This window comes from Phyllostomus hastatus, unplaced genomic scaffold, assembly GCF_019186645.2.
Source record: "Phyllostomus hastatus isolate PE091 unplaced genomic scaffold, TTU_PhHast_1.1 phas_scaffold_46, whole genome shotgun sequence".
Taxonomy (NCBI): domain Eukaryota; kingdom Metazoa; phylum Chordata; class Mammalia; order Chiroptera; family Phyllostomidae; genus Phyllostomus; species Phyllostomus hastatus.
In genome coordinates, this window is record NW_025334032.1 from 35,665,323 (window position 1) to 35,685,422 (window position 20,100).

General features: G+C 38.5%; 1 pseudogene; it reads right to left on the bottom strand.

Annotated features, from left to right (window-relative positions):
- Positions 1-3,689: 3,689 nt before the first annotated feature.
- On the bottom strand, positions 3,690-5,707 carry LOC123807431 (annotated as a pseudogene).
- Positions 5,708-20,100: the final 14,393 nt, after the last annotated feature.

Sequence of the window (20,100 nt, forward strand, 5' to 3'; positions counted from 1 at the left end):
CCAGAAACGTTTTTCTATGTCTTCAATATAGGCATTCCATAAAAAAGTGGCTTCAGAGATTAAGGATAAAAGCTGTAGTAGTGTCCAGAATTTTTATTGGTCAATAAACCTCTGGTTATATTTATGCACTTTGAAGTGAATTTGTTTATTTGTGAATGTAACTTAAATCCTAATGTAGGATAAAGATAATTGTATTTAACATTTTAATTTTATGTTAATACACAAGTAAGGGGTAAACACAGGCAAAAAGAATACAGCATCATAGAAGTTCCCCACAGGGCAGACACTTCCTACTAATGGTCTAGGTGTACAGCCTCACCAGAGGGCCCCTAAGTCCACCTGCTCATGAGTCCGATGCAACACATACCAGTGACCCCCACAGTACAGGTGATAAAAGCTACATTTGATCCTTAAATAAGATTCATCAGGGAGCTACCCCTGCTTTACTTTTTTCTTATTTTATTTCATATCTCTAGAAATATTTACATTCTATTACTTGTAATAAGTTTGCAAACAGACCTGTTTCAATTAGAACGGAAGAGCACCTTAGAACAGCGTGTTCTCACTGCCAATCACACGTGACCTGCAGTGCTGGGCACAAGCAGTGCACTGTGATCAGTAATAAAGTTAAATGGAACAGAATAGCAAAGAAAAGGGACTATCAGAGTATCCCCCATGTGATATTGTCTTATAACTCTCTCGCTTAAATTATATACATGTGTTTTATGTTTAATAAGATGTATCTCTTATTGCAGGTTGTGGACAAAACAAACACTTGGAAAGCCACTGTCTGAGATGGCAAGGTGGCCGTGGCCGCAATGACAGTGTGACCCTGGAAGCACCTGCTGACAGAAGGCAGACTTGACGAACTTGTGCTCTGGTGAGTGGCCACTAACCTTCTGTAAACACTCGTGAGTTCCAAGTTCTCACACACAAGAATTGTGCGACCCCGTTAAGCCAGACTTCAATTGCTGTGATTTGTCTGCACAGAAATCTACTCTCTCTCTGGTATTCCAGCTTGTCCTCAGTTTAAGAAACACAACAGTCTGGATGGGAATTTGGGGACACTTTTATAGAGATTCATTTTCAGCCTTTTCTGTAACAAGAGTTTCCCTTTTTCCTCTATTGACTCGGCAACAGAACAGTCACCAGTTCACCTTCTGTCTTCTTTCCTCATCCAAACAGAATGCAGGGCTCCACTAAACCGCTTTCTCATCCTGGTTTGATTTTACGCTACTACTTTTACAGACCATCCACTTTCCAATGATACGGCCTCAGAAAATACTCGTCAGAGAGAGACTTGATGGGAGCCTGCTGTTTGTCCCCTTTTAGCCTATTCATTCCTTATACCAGTAGTGTAGCACGTTGCTTATTTAACCACAACTAAAGCAGTATCTGGCCTAATTCTAATATGTACAACATTCAGCAGTGTAACATTCCATTTGTGATCAGGAGCATTTACGACCAGTAATAATGGGCTACATGGAAAGACTTACGTGAGCTTTGATGTGTGCGAGAAAAGGTTTCCCCTCCTTTATTCTGAAATCTGAGGGTGGATTTGCTGACATCTGGATGAGGTGATGCTCTGAGAAAGGGGGAAGGGAGAAGTTTCCCAGCCTCCTAGCTGCCCTCACAGGAGCTTCTTGCCAAAGAACAAGCCAACATCGTCTTCACCACCCTATGGTCCCATAGGTGGTTCCATCAATGCCCCATGACACTGGAACACTGAGCTCATGCCTAATGCTGACTTTTAGATAGAACTTTAACTCATGGTGAGTTAGCTGGGCTGCATGACCATGTCCGTCCTACCGTCTCCCTCCCTTCCCCTTGCACTGGTTTTCTTTTTTTCTTTCATCTGTCCCAGCACCTCCTTTCCAGGCGTGGTCATCAGTGGGCTGTAGAGGAACTGTGTTTAGATATAAGAGAATTTTCACTTTTGGCCAAGTGATTTTTCAACCTTTTACAGCTACACGGGCCATTTGTATCCATGGGTCCCCAGCACCTTAGTTCTTCTGCTGCCTGGCAACCACAAAGTCTAAAACCCAGTCTCCCGGTTTGGAGACACTAAAATTTCTCAGGATGGCATTTTACAACATGATCTTTTATTAGTAACCATCCAGTATTGTCTACTCTTAACAACAGCTTCTCAAAGACGTTAGTAGCTACAAGGAACTTTGACTAATTTATACCCTTTAATAGACAATAGGTCCATGTTTAACTCTCCTCTGTATGTCTCCATTTTTATTTTTTGTGTATTTTTCTACAGCTCTTACAGTTTTCATGGAGGGACACAGAACATGCATCAATGCAAAACATTTTTTCAATACTCACTGACATGGTGATCAGTGTGAATTTAGGAATATACGGTGTGCTAGACCTGAAAAGCTGCAAAATGTCCTGCAACCCAAGATCATGGAAAAGCTCCTTATGTGTTTATCGCCTACCTTTGCTGAAGTTGAACATGGTGTCTGGTTTGGAAAGGGGGCTCAACACAGGAGAAGGCATTTCCAGCTGTGGTTCCGAGATTCCAGCAAAGCTGTATGGCAGTCGACACCGCAAGATTTCCCGAGACTGGGAAGTCCCCTCAAGGGGCCTTCTAGATGACAATGCCCAGTGCCATGTACTAAGGCACGTTGAGTGGCTTAATAGTTTAAAAATCTGGAAAGCAGCTATCTCAGAGAATTTAAAGCCATTATAAATCCCATTTCTGTCCCACAGAGAAACTTTTTATAGCACAGACGTGATTTTAAGTATATTAAGAAAACATCAGTTTTCATAAAACTTCAGTAGACACCCCAAGGCACAGATGCTCAAAATAGCCTGTTCACTGAAATGTTGCTGCATTATGCATCCAGAGGCGAAGGTACGCTGTGCTTTCAGGAAGAGGACTTTTGGTTTTTCCCTAGTTAAAAGCACCAGGTGACAAGCCCAACTTCCATTTATACTGGATGCCCAGGAACCAACAGGTAGGCAAGTGTATAGTTCAAGGACAACATTGCCAACACGTCTTGTCTCTTGCTCTTTGATTAGCTGGCACCGGGGCTCTTTTGTCTGCATTTCTGCAGAATATTTTCAAAGAGTTTAGGCCTACCCAGGATACCGTCTGTCATCCTGAAGCAATTCAGAGTTCTTCTAATAGAGCTCATTAGATGCTTCAATATTATTTAGAGAAGGAAATAAGACAAAAATGGTCAGCAGCAAAATTTCTTCCAAAAGAAAATAGTGTGGAATCTGACTTGTGGGCTAAAATGTTTTATAATTAATGTCAAAAATAACCAAGATGTTAATACACATTTTTTAAAAAATCACTACTATTCTCAAGGTTAATTATTTGTGAGAAATATACTATATATTAATTAAACACAAATAATGATTTTCACCACATGTGGAAGAAAACCCACAGAAAGGTAAGCATCTAGAGAATGGTAACGAATAGGTTAAGGAAGTCAACTAGCTTTAGAATACTTCAACACCTTGGCCATAGTACTATTTCATTTTTAAAACTGTAGTGTTTTAATATGCTAGTAACAACTCAATCTAAGGGGCCAAGGAGGTGAATTAAGTTAATGCTTTGTAAGAAGGAACTGAATCACCTCAGCATCAGCCAACAGCCTTTTTCTTTGTACACAGTAAGGCATGCTTTGAGGACTTATTTCTCTCTGCTAGTTCAAAAATAGGCAGGAAAAGCACTAAGCTGGCCGGTCACACCCAGAAACACAAGGATTTGGCAAGTTGCTGTGACTTGGCTCGTGGAAGTGTAATAATGCACAGAAAAGTTGCTTGACCCCACTCCACCAGCCCTTCACATCTACAGAGGAGTTCGTTGGATACAACCAGTTTTCTTTACAGAGTTAAAGCTGCATTCAGGCAAAGAGACCACAAATGGCTAGGCAGCCATGGCAGTCTGGGGGAAAGTCATGTCCCTCCTACAGTAGGGGTGGATTAGGTAATACTTCCCTGGCCTTCTCGCACAGTGGCTGTTTATCGTCTCCTTGGATAACTTCCTGTCTTCTTCCTGGTTGCCTAGAGATGCTTCCTGTCTTCTCCCTGGCAAGACTCAGTTAGCTGTGCTAAAGGGACACAAGGAAGTGGCCACAAAACAAAAACTTAAGTTTTTGTTTGCCTGTCCTGTCCTTGGTACTAGGCCTTTCCTTGGGATGTCCTTCTTTGCATGAGGGTGTGATGAGCCACTCTGACAAGGGATTGCTCCTTATCATTTTGAAGAAATTGGCAATTCTAGGAGGAACCATTGCCTTTGCCATCTTAGCTTGTTCTGTTGCCACTTTTCTGGAAGGACAGAGCCACATACTCAAGGAATCCGTATGCTTCTCAGATTCACGTTCAGGGTCTGCAGGTGCACTGTTGTTATCCTTTTCTTCTTTCTCCAGCTGCGATTTACACCCAGCTTCCCTCCCACAATTTTCATCACACACACTCTGCAAAGCTTGTATGGAGCTCGTTGGCTTTGCAGACCTCCTCAACTTTTACATGGGTCCTGGTGGTTCTGGACAAGCCAATCCTCAGTCATCATGCTGGGAGTGGACAAGGGTTTCTTGACCTCCATGTGGTCATTCAGGCACTTCAGAGTGCCCAGGTTTTCCATCTCCACCCCTTTGGGCTGGTTGCCCTGACAATTTGTACAGAAAATGGCCTTTACAGGCCAATCATTCATACTGTAGGACTTCCGGAACACCTGGAAACAGAACTTACAGTTCCCACTGGTTTCCCAGTCGCCATTCCCAGACTTCTCCATATTTTGGGTTTCCTGGGGAATCACCAGCCAGTCAGAAAGACCCATCTCATCTTGATCAAGAAACTCTCAATCTTCAACGTTTTCAGTATCCATGGGGCAAGAACTGGCAATACAATAGCTGTTATTACCTTTTTGGTAACTTGGGTTTTCAGGAACTTCTTGTTGCTGACTTTTGTGGAACCAGTTTTCCATGCCCTTAGGTAACTTTAGACATTATTGAAGAAATTTCAGGCTTTGGCAGAAGTCTGACTGTTTTCCAAGGTCTGCTGTTAGGTGAATGGGTCCTGAAGATTGGTGCTGGGAGTGTAAGGGTCATCAGGACCCTTGGTAGGCTTGCTTCTGAGGAGCCGTTCACTGAGAGGGACAGCGGTGGTGCTGTGTGCTGACTTCCTCTCTGGCAATGGGATTCAGACTCTTTTTTTTCCATGAAGGGCCCAATATTTGATGAACTAGCATGAGAATCAAGTGCTCAGGGATGTGGATGGTCTTGAGGAACCCAGATGTGGTGATGGCCTGGCACAGAGCAGCTGTGTCTATTTCAAAGAGCAGGGCAGTCAAATCTTCGGGGTTGAGGGTCAACCTGCCCAGTCTCTCTTAGGCATATAGAGACCTCATTGGCTAGATCTTTCTTTTGGCTGCACTCCGGTTGATGAATAAGACAACTGAACTGGCCCAGTAACCAGTGTTGGCCCTGCTGCTGAAGTGTCTCCTCTTCAAGCTGATAGGTGAGATCTACCTGTTCATACAACCGCAACCCCACAGCTCTGAAGGCATTCCAAGCGATGGCTTATGTCGCTGTGAATCTGGGCTTTGATTCTCTTGCAAGTTATCTTTAATTTGCTGTTCAGCCTGGAGAGCTCCACCAATAGCAAGCTCCAAGTCCCCCTGTGCACTACAACACCCCAGAAAGGGTTCTCTCCTGCTGCAGCCACGCTGGTCCTGTGGGGCATGCATTCTGCTCAGTGTTCCCACTACAAGAGCAGCTCCAGGAGGTCCGAGGGGATGTTCAGTGGAGGTACATCTTCTGACACAAGCCAAGGACTGAAAAAGTTGTCTCCATTTTTTAAATAAGAAAATATTGAGTACCAAATCTACTCTTTTAAAAGAGTTTCTTTACTTTTACGAAAAGATTGAGGAAAGAGCCTACATGCTGTGGCAGATTAAATGAAAAAATGATTTGGTTAAAATACACCTGTTCTCATCTGTCTGCCCTAAATCTAACCCTATGAAATGGTGCTCTTCCAGCCCAGGGTGGACACTGCTCTTATTTTGGAAGTAACACAAATGTAGTATTTCTCATGTGTCTTTTATTTTGGAACTCTTCTCAAAACCTCCTCTAGTGGAATATCATAATGATACTTTGAAAGTGGAGAAGCAACCAGAAGAAAAAGGAAGAATCAAATTATTTTAATACATCTTTATCTTTAGGAGATATTCATACTATATACAAGTATGTATGGCATACATCAATCTCAAAATAATATTATATGCAAAGTATGAGTTATTTTAAAAAATCTTTTGTAAAATTAAAAATACACTTTTCTTATTATCTTACACTATAGATAACCTTTTATTTATAAAATTAAACAGACTTATAAAATTAATCTAAATAATTTTAAAGACTAAATAGGGCTTTGCATGTAATATTCTACAGTGCTGCCACATGGACCCATAGTGCCAGTCTTCATAGGGATGTCCACCAACTGAATACCAATTAACTTGAGAATCAAAATAGTTTGATCACAAATGCAATACAGGAATTTGAATCTTGTTCTTTCTGACAAATATAAAGAACCTCAGGGTTTGCAAGCTTGTCCTGAAAAAAAAAAACAGGAAAAACTACAAAGCTTATCCTGAGTACAGCCCAAGGTGGGCAGGGGTCGGGGTGGCCTTCTAGATCCATCAGGTTAATTGATGACCCACTAATTCAAGCTTTGGGAAGTTGTGCGCTGACTGTGATGTTGGAACAATTGCCTCCCCACTTGGGATTGCTCCATATCACACCACTACCTGTAATTATCCTCCAAATAATAATGCAGAAAGATATTTCACCATTTACTATTTATGATACCATATATTTTTATTAGTTATGATATTTATTAGAGTCTGTAATTGGTCCCTTGCTTCCCTGTGTACTGCTCTCCGAGGGCGAGTCCCTCCACTCTCCTGTCTTGGCAATCACACACATGCAGGTGACTCCTGGCTTTTCTTTACCAGCCCAGGCTGCACCTCTGCCCAGGTAGACATTTCACCAGCACAGGACATGGGCGTCTCAAATTCAATATCTTCAAGCCAGAACCCACTGTCTGCTTTCTAAACCCCTTCTTCCTTCAGCATTCTCTTTCTCTTTTAGTAAAGTACAGCCTACTCCGTCACCCACGCTAGGAAACGAGGGATTCTTGGCTCTTCCCCTTAGCCTCCATATGCAATAATTCATCAGGTCGCAATATTTTTTAAAGACTTTATTTATTTATTTTTAGAGAGGGAAGGGAGGGAGAAAGAGAGAGAGAGAGAAACATCAATGTGTGGTTGCTGGGGGGTATGGCCTGCAACTCAGGCATGTGCCCTGACTGGGAATCGAACCCACGACACTTTGGTTCGCAGCCCGCACTCAATCCACTGAGCTACGCTAGCCAGGGCTAGGTCTCAATATTTTTTAAGTCTGGCCTTTCATCTTCATCTCCTTCATTTTTCAGCAAATGTTTAATAAGTGCCTACCATATGCAAGGCAGTCTTCTAAAGTTGAGCTTACTTTGAACAAAAAGACATAAAATAAAATCCCCTGTCCTCCTGGAGCTTGTGTTCTCATGGCAGGAGACAGAAAATAAACACTAAATACAAAGCGTTACTTATCAGAAGCTAATATGTGCTACGGGCTAACAAAAATAGCATAGGATAATGAGAATCAGAAATGTAGCGAGGGTCAAAACCGGAAGCGGGCTGGTCATTAGTTTACACTGATAAAGGAATATTTGAGCAAAGATTTAAGGGATGCGTAAGAGCTCACTGAGACAACACGGAAAAGGAGGGCGCGGGGCGAGGGCCGCCGAGGCCGGGCGTGCGTGCTGGCTGGAAGGGCAGCGAGACCGGGAGCCTGCGGATCACGGCCTCAGTCCGGGTCACAGTGATTCCTTCTAAATGTCCCTTTTCCGGTTGTGTTCCTCCCTACTCGGTCTTTTCTCGGCTTTGAAAGGGATTTCTCTGCAACTCAAGTTGCCATGATTCTCTCCTCCTTACACCTTCTAATGACTCCTCACAAACCACGAGACGCAGCTAAACTCAGTTGGTGTCTGAAGCTTTCCACGATCAGCCTCGTGTTTACTTCCGTGGGTGTGTCTCCTGCTTCCTATCCACGTGATGTCAAACAATAGCCAACTCTTTGTAGTTTCAAAGACATCGATTTTGACCTCCATAACTCTGTGTTGTGCCTTCTATATGGATTTCCTCTCCCCCTTTCATCTGGCTAAACAAATCTCATCACACTCTACCCCTTTCCACCCTGATACAGATAAAATACAGTACAGCTCTTTTTTCCTACCTATGCACTTCTTTATTACTTCTCCTATTTACTATGTTATAAATAAATTTTTATTAGCTTATTATGTGTAAAGAATGCCTGCCTTGGGCAGGGGAGATGCCCAGTAAATATTGGTTGAATAGTTGAATGATTATTATCATGCCTAAATTGCCATGAAATGGAGAGATTTCAGTTGAATGTTCAGGGGAACTTTCAAATGTTTTCTATAGTTTTAGGATAAAATTACAGCTTCTTTGCCTGCCTTGGGCCTCAGAATATTCCTACACCTATATGACTTTTCAAACAGTGTGTGTGTGTAACCATTTTTTACATAGGGTTTCTACTATGCAAAAGACATGCAGGCTTGATGCTTAAGGAGTTCAGAGCTTAATTTCTATTTATAAATGAAGCTCCTTTTTCACATAAGTTCAGTAAATTAATTGATTGATAAGGTCCTTGTTTGTCCCACAAACACACTTCTCATTCCAGTCTCCAAAACTCTGCTTTAGTATTCTCTTTCCTGGAAAGCCTGTGTTGTTTTTCTTCTGTACTCCCTAGGGTCATCGGAATGAATATTTGCTGAAGAAGTTGGGGCGTCTAATACTGGAGTGGGCTAAGGAAGTCTATGAGTTCTTTGTATTTGGAAATGGTTAAATAAAGCGTGAATAATTATTTCCCCATGCCAATCATGTAATTCACCTTTGTATAAAAATAATGATCAAAAACGATTCTAGTTTAAAGATTCTAGCCAGAATCTTCAAAATAAAAGGAAGAAAATGAACACATCTTAATGAGGAGAAAAATCAATGAAAAGAAAATGGTCAGGTGGTTTTGTTTGTCTTATCATAGAAGATAACTTCATTTCTTTTCTATTTTTCCCATCTGTTCAGCGTTCCAAGGTTTAGCTTTCTTGTGACTGATTGCAACTGCTATGCATTGATTCATTGTGATGCAAACTGAGTAACTACATAGGGATTTAATCTTGATTTGAAGCTGTTATATTTATATTCCCTCTTTTTTCCTCCTGACCTTCTCTCGGGCTAATAGAGTACTCTATGTACCCTGATGTGCCATAATTTCCTCGGGAACACCAGAGTCCTTGCATTAACAGTATGTAGAAAAACAATAAATCAGTGGAATATTGCAACACATTTCCCCAAGGGGAACATTATTAGGTACAATAAACATGTAGAGAAAAGACCCACTGACCTAGAATGCAATTAGCTAGTTTGCAACTGCCTGTGTTTGAGAAGCTAGTTCCTCTTTCAAATATTATTAGGGATCTAATTGTTTTAGAAGAAACTATGGGGTTAATAATGAGAAAACTCTTACCTAACAAGTGGACATTGGTAATATCTACTTGATTTTGTAGGAGGAAAACATTACAATCTTATATTTTCAGGTATCAAATGTATGGAATACCCTCTTTCAACTTTCTAATCTTTGTCCAGAGAAATGATCTTAATAAATACTTTTATTAGTCAGCTAATACACCTTGAAAGGACTTTAAGACATAATTTTTTCTGTCTCTTGTGGTTTTAGGTAGAGACAATGGACCCCTCTCAATAAGTCAGCCTCATTCGTTTAATCTGTTATGGGTGTGAATGTCATGTATAGGGTTAGTTTTAGAATGAAGCAGTCACCCACATGGTGTGTCTTGGAGCCATTCTTTGGCACCATATGCTAGCTCTCACTCAAACACTGGATACCTGACAATACCAAGGGAGGCAGTGTGACCCTACAAGAAAAAAAGGCAGCAGAGTATAGACTCCAGCATTAGTGCTTGGGTTATAGTACTAGTCTCATAGTTTACTTTTTGCCCCACTTTTCCCATCTCACTTTTCCTGTAAAGAAGTATGAGGATTCCCACTCCTTAGGGTTAAAGATAAAATGAAACAATACATACAACCTACTTGTAATTATATCTGGTCAAGAGTAACTACTTCAAAAATTTAGTAATTTTTACGAACATAACATATTCATCACTTGGACTTGTGGTATCTGTACCCTGTCTCTAGTGGAGATGAAGCCTTAACCTCATGACAGCAAAGTGTTAGTTTCTTACTCAACGAAAGAACATATGGAAGACCTTCATAAACTGCAAAGAGCTGTCAGTGCTCTATGAAAACAAAGAAGTGGTGTAATTAGCATTTTAAAGGGCGGTGTGGAAACAGAAATCGTTTGGGTACAAGGGCAATGGCAGGAAAAGACTGAAGGGAAATTCAGTTATTGCATGCATTTCCAAGTGCCTTGCTTTATCACGTACTAGAGAATCAAATTCATCTCTGTGTGGTTATTCAATGAAAGAAGTTCCCATAAGAGATTGCTCAGGACACAGATCAAATTGAACAAATCCAGGCCAGCGAGCCAGCCCTGCACCCAAGGCCAGGGGAATTGCTAGCCTGGGCACGTGCTGACCGACCAGTGAAATGCGCCCAGGGAACGTGTATCTCTGTGAGCCAAGGGAGCAGACACATGGTAGGTTTAACATCTGGAGCAGCTGTTTACAATGAATAGAACAAAAGTGAGGTTGGCAACATTCCCCTCCCTTTGATTTACTGCCCAACCCCCAACCCTACACAATGTAGGTGAGGCCTGATGTGGACAGTAACGTCTGTAGGTGCCCAGCTTCACTGCCAATACATCTGGGCAGTTCTAGAGCTATTGGCAGGGGGCAAAGCTTGGGTGGAAGGATTGACAGTAATTATGTCATTTCTTTCATTCCTGCTATCTCATACGCAAGAAAACACTAAAAAAAAAAACATAATAGCTACTCAACGATTATTTTAGGACAGAAATGAATGAAAGAAATCATGCAAAAGGTTGCCTTCGAAATTTCCTGCAGAGATATATGTGGGTTGAGATACAACAGAGTGACTCGGACAAGTGGTCACGGCTCAGGTTTCACCAAAAATCCCCAGCAACTTCTACCTGGTGAGGTTGAAGCTGGCGACTTGCTGAACAGGATGTCCATTGTGAATCCACTGGCATTTCCACCTAAATCTGAAAAGATTCCAGATGCTATCTTAAGCCAACATGATTATCTTCCTTTCCAGAAGAATCAGAATAGACTTGAAAAATGTCATAAACACAGGGTAAGAGAGAATTTGCTTGGACAGAACGACTCAAATATTTTAAGTTATAAAATATTTAATAAAATGCTATTTTCTAAGGAATTCCTTTTGTTACTTGACTGAGTGCTACATATTAAAAATACCTTAAGCAAACATACTGTCAAACTGTATATAAAGTATATGTGATAAAATTATACTAATCTAAAGTTTTCTCATGCAAACCTAGAAAACTAACTCTTGTAATTATGTACCATCATATAGTTATGCACGTCAAGTTGCATTATGTTGATTTTATATATAATATTATATATATATGGATAACTGATCTCTCATTGGAATTGACTCATCTCAGGAGGAAAATTCACTATAAAGTTGGTATCAGTGATACTACATCAATTGAGTTCCAATGTATTGTTCATAAACAATACAGTTGAATAAAACAACTTCAACGTTTTGTCTTGTAGAAAGAAATGTTATGTAAATATACTTCCCTACAGATGAAGATGTGTCTTTCGATTATTTTGTATGGGGTGTCATCTAAGAGCTATTCACAGAAGCCAGTTATGCTTTTGTACTGGGAATCATGTCAGTCTTGGAATACATGGTTATCCTTAAGGTCTGTTTAGCATCTCTAAAACAAACGAAAAAACTACCTTTTGACCATTTAAATTGTCAAAATTAGAATTGTATCAAGAATGTTATGATCAAATAGAAGTACACATGTATATCAGTACATCTTTTAATAAAAAATAATATCAAAATACAGCAGACTTAGATCTAGCCACAATTTGAATATTTGGTATCTGTTTTCCTTATTCACCTCCCACTAGCTCTGAAGTTCTCTAGGAAACTGGCAAAATCAAACATTCTGTATTTTTCCCCATTACAATTATAAGAACAGTGGACAACAAGAAAAAATGGCCCAGAAACCCAATCTGTATTTTGATTACATTTAATTTCTTCCTTACTCTGCCCTAGACAGATATCTCTGAAATGTGGTGTACAAACTCCACATGTATTAAACACCTTTCTTTCATGGGTGTGTAGCTTTCTCTCCTTTCTTTTTTCCCTTCTTCCTTTCCTTCCATGTCTCCTTCCTTTCTTTCTTGTTTTCACATATGTTCTAGCACTTCATTAACTATCTTCAACCCCCAAGCTAGATCCACAGCTTGCACACCGCTGATCCCCCCACTGCCCACATTCCTACCCCTAAAGCAACCAGTCTCTCTGAGTTGAAAGTTTTATTTGTGACCATCTAAGGCAGTGGTTCCAAAAACACCAGATTATAAAAATTACCTAGGGATCTAATTAGTACACAGATATTCAAGATCAAAGGAAAACAAAACTTTAAATCAACTCCTTAGATCATTCTTTTGATTAGGAAATTTTGAGAAACACGAATGTACACCCCCGTTCCCCCAGCAGATGCTGTTTCTCCGCTGCCATTCTGACAGGTAGGCAGACAACACCAGCTACAATAGAGTGATGCTTATTTAAGAGAAAGCCTATTTCACTGTTTGACCACTCTAATTAATAGAAAAAAGAGACTTGTATTTTTCTTAAATCTATTTCCTATTCTGCAAGTTGCAGTTTTATCATGACAATGTACAGCTATCATAAAAAATAAATAAATTATAGAAAAAACAAAAGTGCTATAATATATATGATTTGACAGGAGCAGACTTTTGCCAGCAGGAAAGCAATGAAAATGGGATCGAGCTTTACCAGCAAAAGAAATTAACCAATAGGAACCTGACAATTGCAGGCTTATTTTAAGAGAGTAGTGATATGTTTTGAAGGTTATTAAACTGGAACCCCTTATTCGTCTAGAAAGCTAAATGCTTCTCCTTGAGAAAAATCTTTAGAAAAGTTAAAAATTGTTACCTGTAAAATGTGAGTTCCTATAGTATTGCTACTGTTACATGATTTTAATTAAAAAAAAAAACTCGGGTTTAAATTCCAACTAAGACACACTGATTTTGCCATCTTGGGTACGTGATTTAACCCCTCTAGAATTAGTTTTCCATGTATGCTATAAGGCCATTCTGACATGATTGTAATACAGATTAAAGGTGATAATGTTCATAAATTGTTTAGTTCTATAAATATATGCATGTTGAGGAATTATATTAAACTGGGTGTTGAAATGTGCCTGGTAGAATTCTATCTCCATTTAATTGAATTGTTTTTTTAAAAAGCTCAACAGTTCATTGGCACGCACATATGTAAAATTATGTCTCTGGAATTCACACCTAGGACTCTTGAAATGTTATTTCATCATCAGCAGATTTCTCTTTAGTTCCTTATTAGGTTTCATATATCAATTGGGGTGTAAGAATAGAGATAAGGAAACTAGGATGAGAAAAGAGTTTATCTTAAAAGCCAAGTTAGATAACCCTTCTTTATACTGACCATGGAAGATAATGAAACTATAGGGAAAAATAATGCTTTGTTTAAAAGACAATGTAGGAAACTGGATTAATTAATGAAGCACCTGAACTCATCTGTAATACATCCTACTACAGGGAATGCATTCAGAGCAACTGTTTCATTATTTTATTGCATTTTTGTGTGTTTTTATTTTATGGAACAAATATTTATTTTTAGGAGAAAAAGTAAATGTTTGATTTCTTCTTTAAACACAATCCATATGCATATGCATCTATTTGTGTCCATAAAGTATCCAGCCATACACTGTGAAAAATAGAGACATTTATTGAAAAAGACACAAGATACAAGGAACACTGTACACAGGACAATGACATCTCAGCCCCCTCCAAAGTAGGCACCTTGGGACTAGCACCGCAATAGTTTTCTTAAAAGAGGTTTTTTAAGTCTAAATTATGTATCTAATTTTAGGCATGCCACTTAATATAGGTGAATAGGCTGAAAAAATATGAAGAGACTCATTAGTTTTCTGACCAATTTCTATTCAACATTCCAGGAAAGAAAGGAGGGCAATTCAAACTTTAATGTACTTATTCAACAAATACACTTTTCCCGAGCTTCCCATACATTCCAGGAAAGAATAATGTATAGCAGAACATCTGTGCAAGGGTTGTAAAAGAGATGTAACAAATTACTTCTGTAAGGAAAGAAAATCAGGTTAATTCCAAGTATAAATCTCAAGAGAATGACTAATGAATGCATTCACCAGCAAATACCTGGGTGACTTAACAAAGTCACTGTGTTCAAATGGGATCTTAGGACTCTAGGTCATTTGTTGGTGTTTTGCTTTAGTTAATTTCAGGATCTATATAAAGAATATAATTAAATTTTCCAAATCAACTACTAGAGAATCACTTCAAAACAATTTTATATGTTTCAAAACTATTTTAACTTTTTGGTTAGACCATAATATAAATAAAAGTTTAGCTAATTACATTTTGTGAAAGAGGTGCCAATTTCCTTATTTACTAAATTAATGAATTTTTATATTATTGATTGGTTTGGCTTTTCTAGTTTTTTAAAATTGTCCACAAATACCGTTATAAACTTATACAAATCAAATCTCACTGAGTTATGTGTTGTCCTTAGTAAGCAAAATGCTCTATTTCACATTTAAGCAATGATTTTATAATTTCACTCCTCATTGTGTGAATTGAAGCTATTTTCCTATGAATTTGTCTCTATACTCTGTAAGAATGATCTGGATTGAAAAGCACTCGAAGATTTACACTCGTTATTAATTTGTCATTCAAAATTTTAATTCCACAAAATGACTTGTGTGTCTGTTTCACTGATGTTTTGTTCATAATGAAAATTCAACTACTATCATCTCCAAAAAATGGACAAAGATAAGATTTCATTTCTATTTTCTTGTCACTAAACACATATTGATTCATTTTCAGGCTTTCCTAAATGAACTCTGGTATTACCAACCTATATTTAGATATTTTGCTGAGTCAGTCTTTTGCCTCTGTTATAAAAATTAGATGAGGAACTTCTTATTTATATTTCAATATGTCATCTTTTAGGTTGATTTTCTCAATTTTTTTCTTAAATTTCTGGAGTAGTCTCTGGTGACATTTCACTGCTTAAAGCACTTAAAACCTCCTTTTATTTTGTTCCTGACATCATGTTTCATACAGCTCAGGTGTGACAACCCTAGATCCAAAAGCTAATTTCTGAAAGAGGGATGTACTTTATATATTTTGTGATTTTAAAGTGAATTTTTATGAATATGTATTGAGCATGCAGTATGCTTTTAACATCTTTCATTTCATTGTTCTTTTCTGAAAATGATAGTCATGTTTGTTCTTAAATTATTCTTACTTGTTGCTTAAATGGCAGGTCACAAAGAATTAATGGGAAGTACAGTGAGATGAAAATTATAACGAGAACAAAGAGAAAATTAATTTTTGACTCTTTCCATTTTGAAATTCCTTAGAAGCAGTGTGTCATTGTGTTCAATCATTTGTCTTCTAAAATGTCTCTTCGATTTTCCTTTTCTTCCCAATTCTGTCTACTAAGATGGGAGGCTAGACTTTCCCCACTTCATACTCGAAATACTGCAATAGCTCTTGAAATACTACAACAGCTCTTTAACGAATTAGCCTGCCCCTGTTCATTCCTTCTCTGATTCACCTTGTCACTGTAATAATCTTTCTGAAATACTGCTATTGTCACTCTTCAGCTCAAGAAACTCCTATACCCTATTGCCTTTGGCATGAAGACCGAATTCTCCTACCTGGCATCAAAGTCAACTCATAATTTGGTGCCATTGTACTAGTGAGACTTTATCTTCTACTTTTTCCCCATCCATATGTTCTGTCCCTGCCAGACTGGTCAACTCACTTCCATCCCAACAAGGTCTGCTTCTTGCCAAGTATGCTTTGCAAGTATGATCACGTTTCTCAGAATGGTTCTTGTCCTGCCCTGCACCTAGCCTTCCATTAATCCACCCTGTAAAGTCAAAATTGAACCCCACTTAGTCTAACAGTTCTAATACATCCTGAGGTTTATTCATTTTCTGACCTTCAATAACACTATCAGAATCTCAATTACTCAATTTCTCATAAAAGAGACACTAGAATCAAATTCAGATAACATGGGCACTAATTCACTATTGAGCATTGAAACCATTTCAACCTGCCTTACTCACTTTATATTCTATGGATATCACAGTTACTACTACTGTGGTGGTTTGTGTTTCTTTTTCTCTGTGCTATTCAGGAAGGCCCTGGGAAGCAAACAACTGTTTTTCTTTTGCTTTCCATTATCAGTGCACCTGGAATCACACCTGACACATAGTGCTTTCTCAATGCTTGTGTGAAGATTCAAAAACTGCCATGAACACCTTCTGATGCAGGGATCATCTGTAAAATAGAAATAATTATACCTTCCCTACTTAGCTCACAAGATCTTATTGAGTAGAGAATAATGTGGGAAAATGCCTTGAAATTATAAGCAGTATAGAAATATTATATGACTATATGATTTTCTCTCTATGTAGTAATATTTTACTTTTTAACAAAGATTTTACTTATTTATTTTTTAGAGAGAGGTGAAGGGAAGGAGAAAGAGAGGGAGGGAAACATCAATGTGTGGTTGCCACTCACGTGCCCCCAACTGGGGATCTGGCCTGCAACGCAGGCATGTGCCCTGACTGGGAGTCGAACCAGCAACCCTTTGGTTTGCAGGCCCTCGCTCAATCCACTGAGCTACACTAACCAGGGCTAATATTTTACTTTTACACTCTTTGAATCTAGAAACTATCTTACATGCACACACTCAGCTGCTAACATACTATTTACTCATGACATAATTTTAGGGAAATTCATACAGATTTGTTGATTATTTATAAATAATGTAATAATAAAATTCACCTATTTTTACATTATTAGTCTATCTGTCTCCTATTCTTCATGATGCCTAAAAATCTTCATAGTGACTGGAGAAATCTTGGACTGATCCTATCTGTACCATTCCATACAAGGTAAATGCATTTCCCTTATATTTTTAGCTCTCTTCTTCACTTTAGCCTCCTATAAAAAAGTTGACACCTCAGAATGAAACCTGACTGATACCCCACCTTATAACAGAAGACTTGAGTTTTAAGGGTAGGGTAGGCAATTCACCGAAGCTATGGTCCAGTAGGAACAATTAATTGCATGTCTTTTGGTACCTCATCCAATGTGGAAAATAATGAGTATCCAAAACCACTGAAATGCAGGATGGGTAGTTAAATGCCACTTCTTTTATTGTTCAACACAGCTAACATTTATGCCTCTTTTATGCTTAGTGTTAAGTGCCGAACTGAATGGCACAATATTGATTAGCATAGATTGAGACAGATTAACTTTACTTCCTCTGAGAAGCAATCTATCTTCAACAGTAACTATCATCATGAAGGCTTTTTTGAATCATTCAAGATAGGGTATTTTTTTATTCAATGAAGTTTGAATTGCATGTAGTATTAACTTTGTGAAAATAGCCCCTGCTACATATTTCTGTGTGTATCAAAAAGACTAGGTACAAAATACCACACTAAAAGTTGGGAGACAAGGAAGGAGAGAAGTCTAGGGTTTTGCATTTAGCTGATTTTCTTTATATATCTAGTTCAGATCTCTTAATGGGGAAAAAAAAACCCTTTTCTATTTTTTCTCCCAATTAATGTTGCCCTCCAAAACCTTTCTACCTCTTGGTTTTCTAAAGGTACATTTTGGTTTCCATTGATTTATATGGTGTATACAACTAAGTGAATATAGAAGCGATTCATCTTTCCTTCTTTCAACCTCACAGCAAAGTCTAACATACCTGCTAGGGAAGATTGTATTGTGTGAGAATAGCTTCTGCACTCCTAGGTCCATGGAATATAACCAGAGCATTTTATAGATACAGATACAGGCTAAAAATATACACATATATAGGCAGATAAATCAACAAGAAAAGATAAGCTTAGAGACAGATGTATACTACATTGTGTTACTTAAACTATCACTAATATTGACTTAGGACTAGAGATGTCTAACATTTCAGATATTTCCATAGCTGTTGGGGATAAAATAATAGTTCATCTGGCGAAATCCCATAAACTTAATTATTTGTAGAAATATGTTATATAGATATTTTCATATATATATATATAATACTAATGTTAAGTCAGCACATTTACTTAGATATCTCATACCTCAAACATCCTGGATCAATAAGAGCTTACACTTTGCTCATTATATGTCCTCAATCGATAGTATTGATTCTAAACTTTGAAATTTCCCTTCTGACAGAACTATCTGGCTTTCCCCCCTTCCCATTCCTTCCTTAACAACTAACTTAAAGTCCGTTCTCCTTGTGAGGTGTAAACCTTGAACTGTCCTTCCACTGCTGGGGCACTCACGTTGGTCTGACTTGATTTTTCTTCTTATTCTCCTTAGCGGTCATCTCATTAATACTGGAATACACTTGGCCTGTTTGACTATTTCTATCTGTATTCCAATAAACTCAACTCCGCATAGTCCTTTCAGTCCTTTTTTCACAAGTTTTAGACAATTTAGCATTGCTGGGGAAAGTAGGTATATGGTGCTAATTTCACTACAGATGCCTAATCCTGTTGCTCTCTCCCTGCTGCTCTGAAATGGTATTTGTGTCCTCATTCAGTATTGCAACACACTGACAAGAGATTGCCACCCTCTGTTTATAGTTTAATGTATTCCCTTCTCAGGCTAAAATCCTCATCTCTCAACCATGCGTATCAGTGCTATCTCAAAAGGTCTGAGTCAACTGTTTCCCACGTGAAGAGCTCACTTCTGCATCTGGCCTCTTGCTCTCTGCTCCTCTCTCAAAGAAAAGAAAAAAAAACCCACCATAATTCTTCCGTTTTTAGTGCTTAACCATTCATCTGGACTTTGACATAAGCCTTTTCTTCCTTTCTTGAGAACTCGCTCCATTAAGTAATCAGCATTTTCTGTGTTCTTCCCTTTTTTCTTCCATTTGCTCTGCCTACTAACATGCTTAAATTTTTCTTTTGGAAAAAGCCTATCCTCACACCAATAGTTTCTCAAAGTATCACTTTGTCTTGTCCTCTTGATACGAAGGCTTCTGAAAGAGCAGCTGTAGTATTTTTCCCATCATTGGATCACGTGTTCTCTTCTTGCAGAGTGCCTTGCACTACAAATACCTGCTGACCAGCCAGTAAGCCTTTTCCCAGTCGTCACGTTCACTGACTTCTCTTTCATATTTGACAATCACAATCACCCCTGTTTTTTGATATGTGCTTACCCTTGCTTCCACATCATATTTTTTAATTCTCTGATTATCCTACTGATTGTTTCTACAGAGAAAATGAGAACTAGAGTAAACAATACTCAAATTTACTAAGTTGGCAAGCTATTTTTGTTCAGGTATGTTAACGAGCTTTAAGAACCATTATCTCCTCTTAGTTCTCCATGGTAACCACTCTCCAGGAGTTTGTGCTCACCTCCTACCTCTTAGCTCCCAAATCACGTATTCACCTGCTACTTGCTCCTTACTTTTACTTAAACATTCTAAAATGACCAGCATAACCAAAGCAAAACTTACCATTTCCATGGCCCTTGTCTTCAAATAAATTTCCTCCTCCTTTTTTTTTAGCTCTTATTTATGGTTTAATCATTCTCTATGTATTTCACAACTTGAAATCTAAGGGTATTCCTTGATTTTGCTCTTCCCTTACTTTTCAACATTGGGTTTCAAATTCTTTGTTTCTTTCCTTTTCCTTTTCAGTGACTTCCTTTTAAGCTTTCCCCTCTCCCATTCCCACTACTATTTTGTTGGAT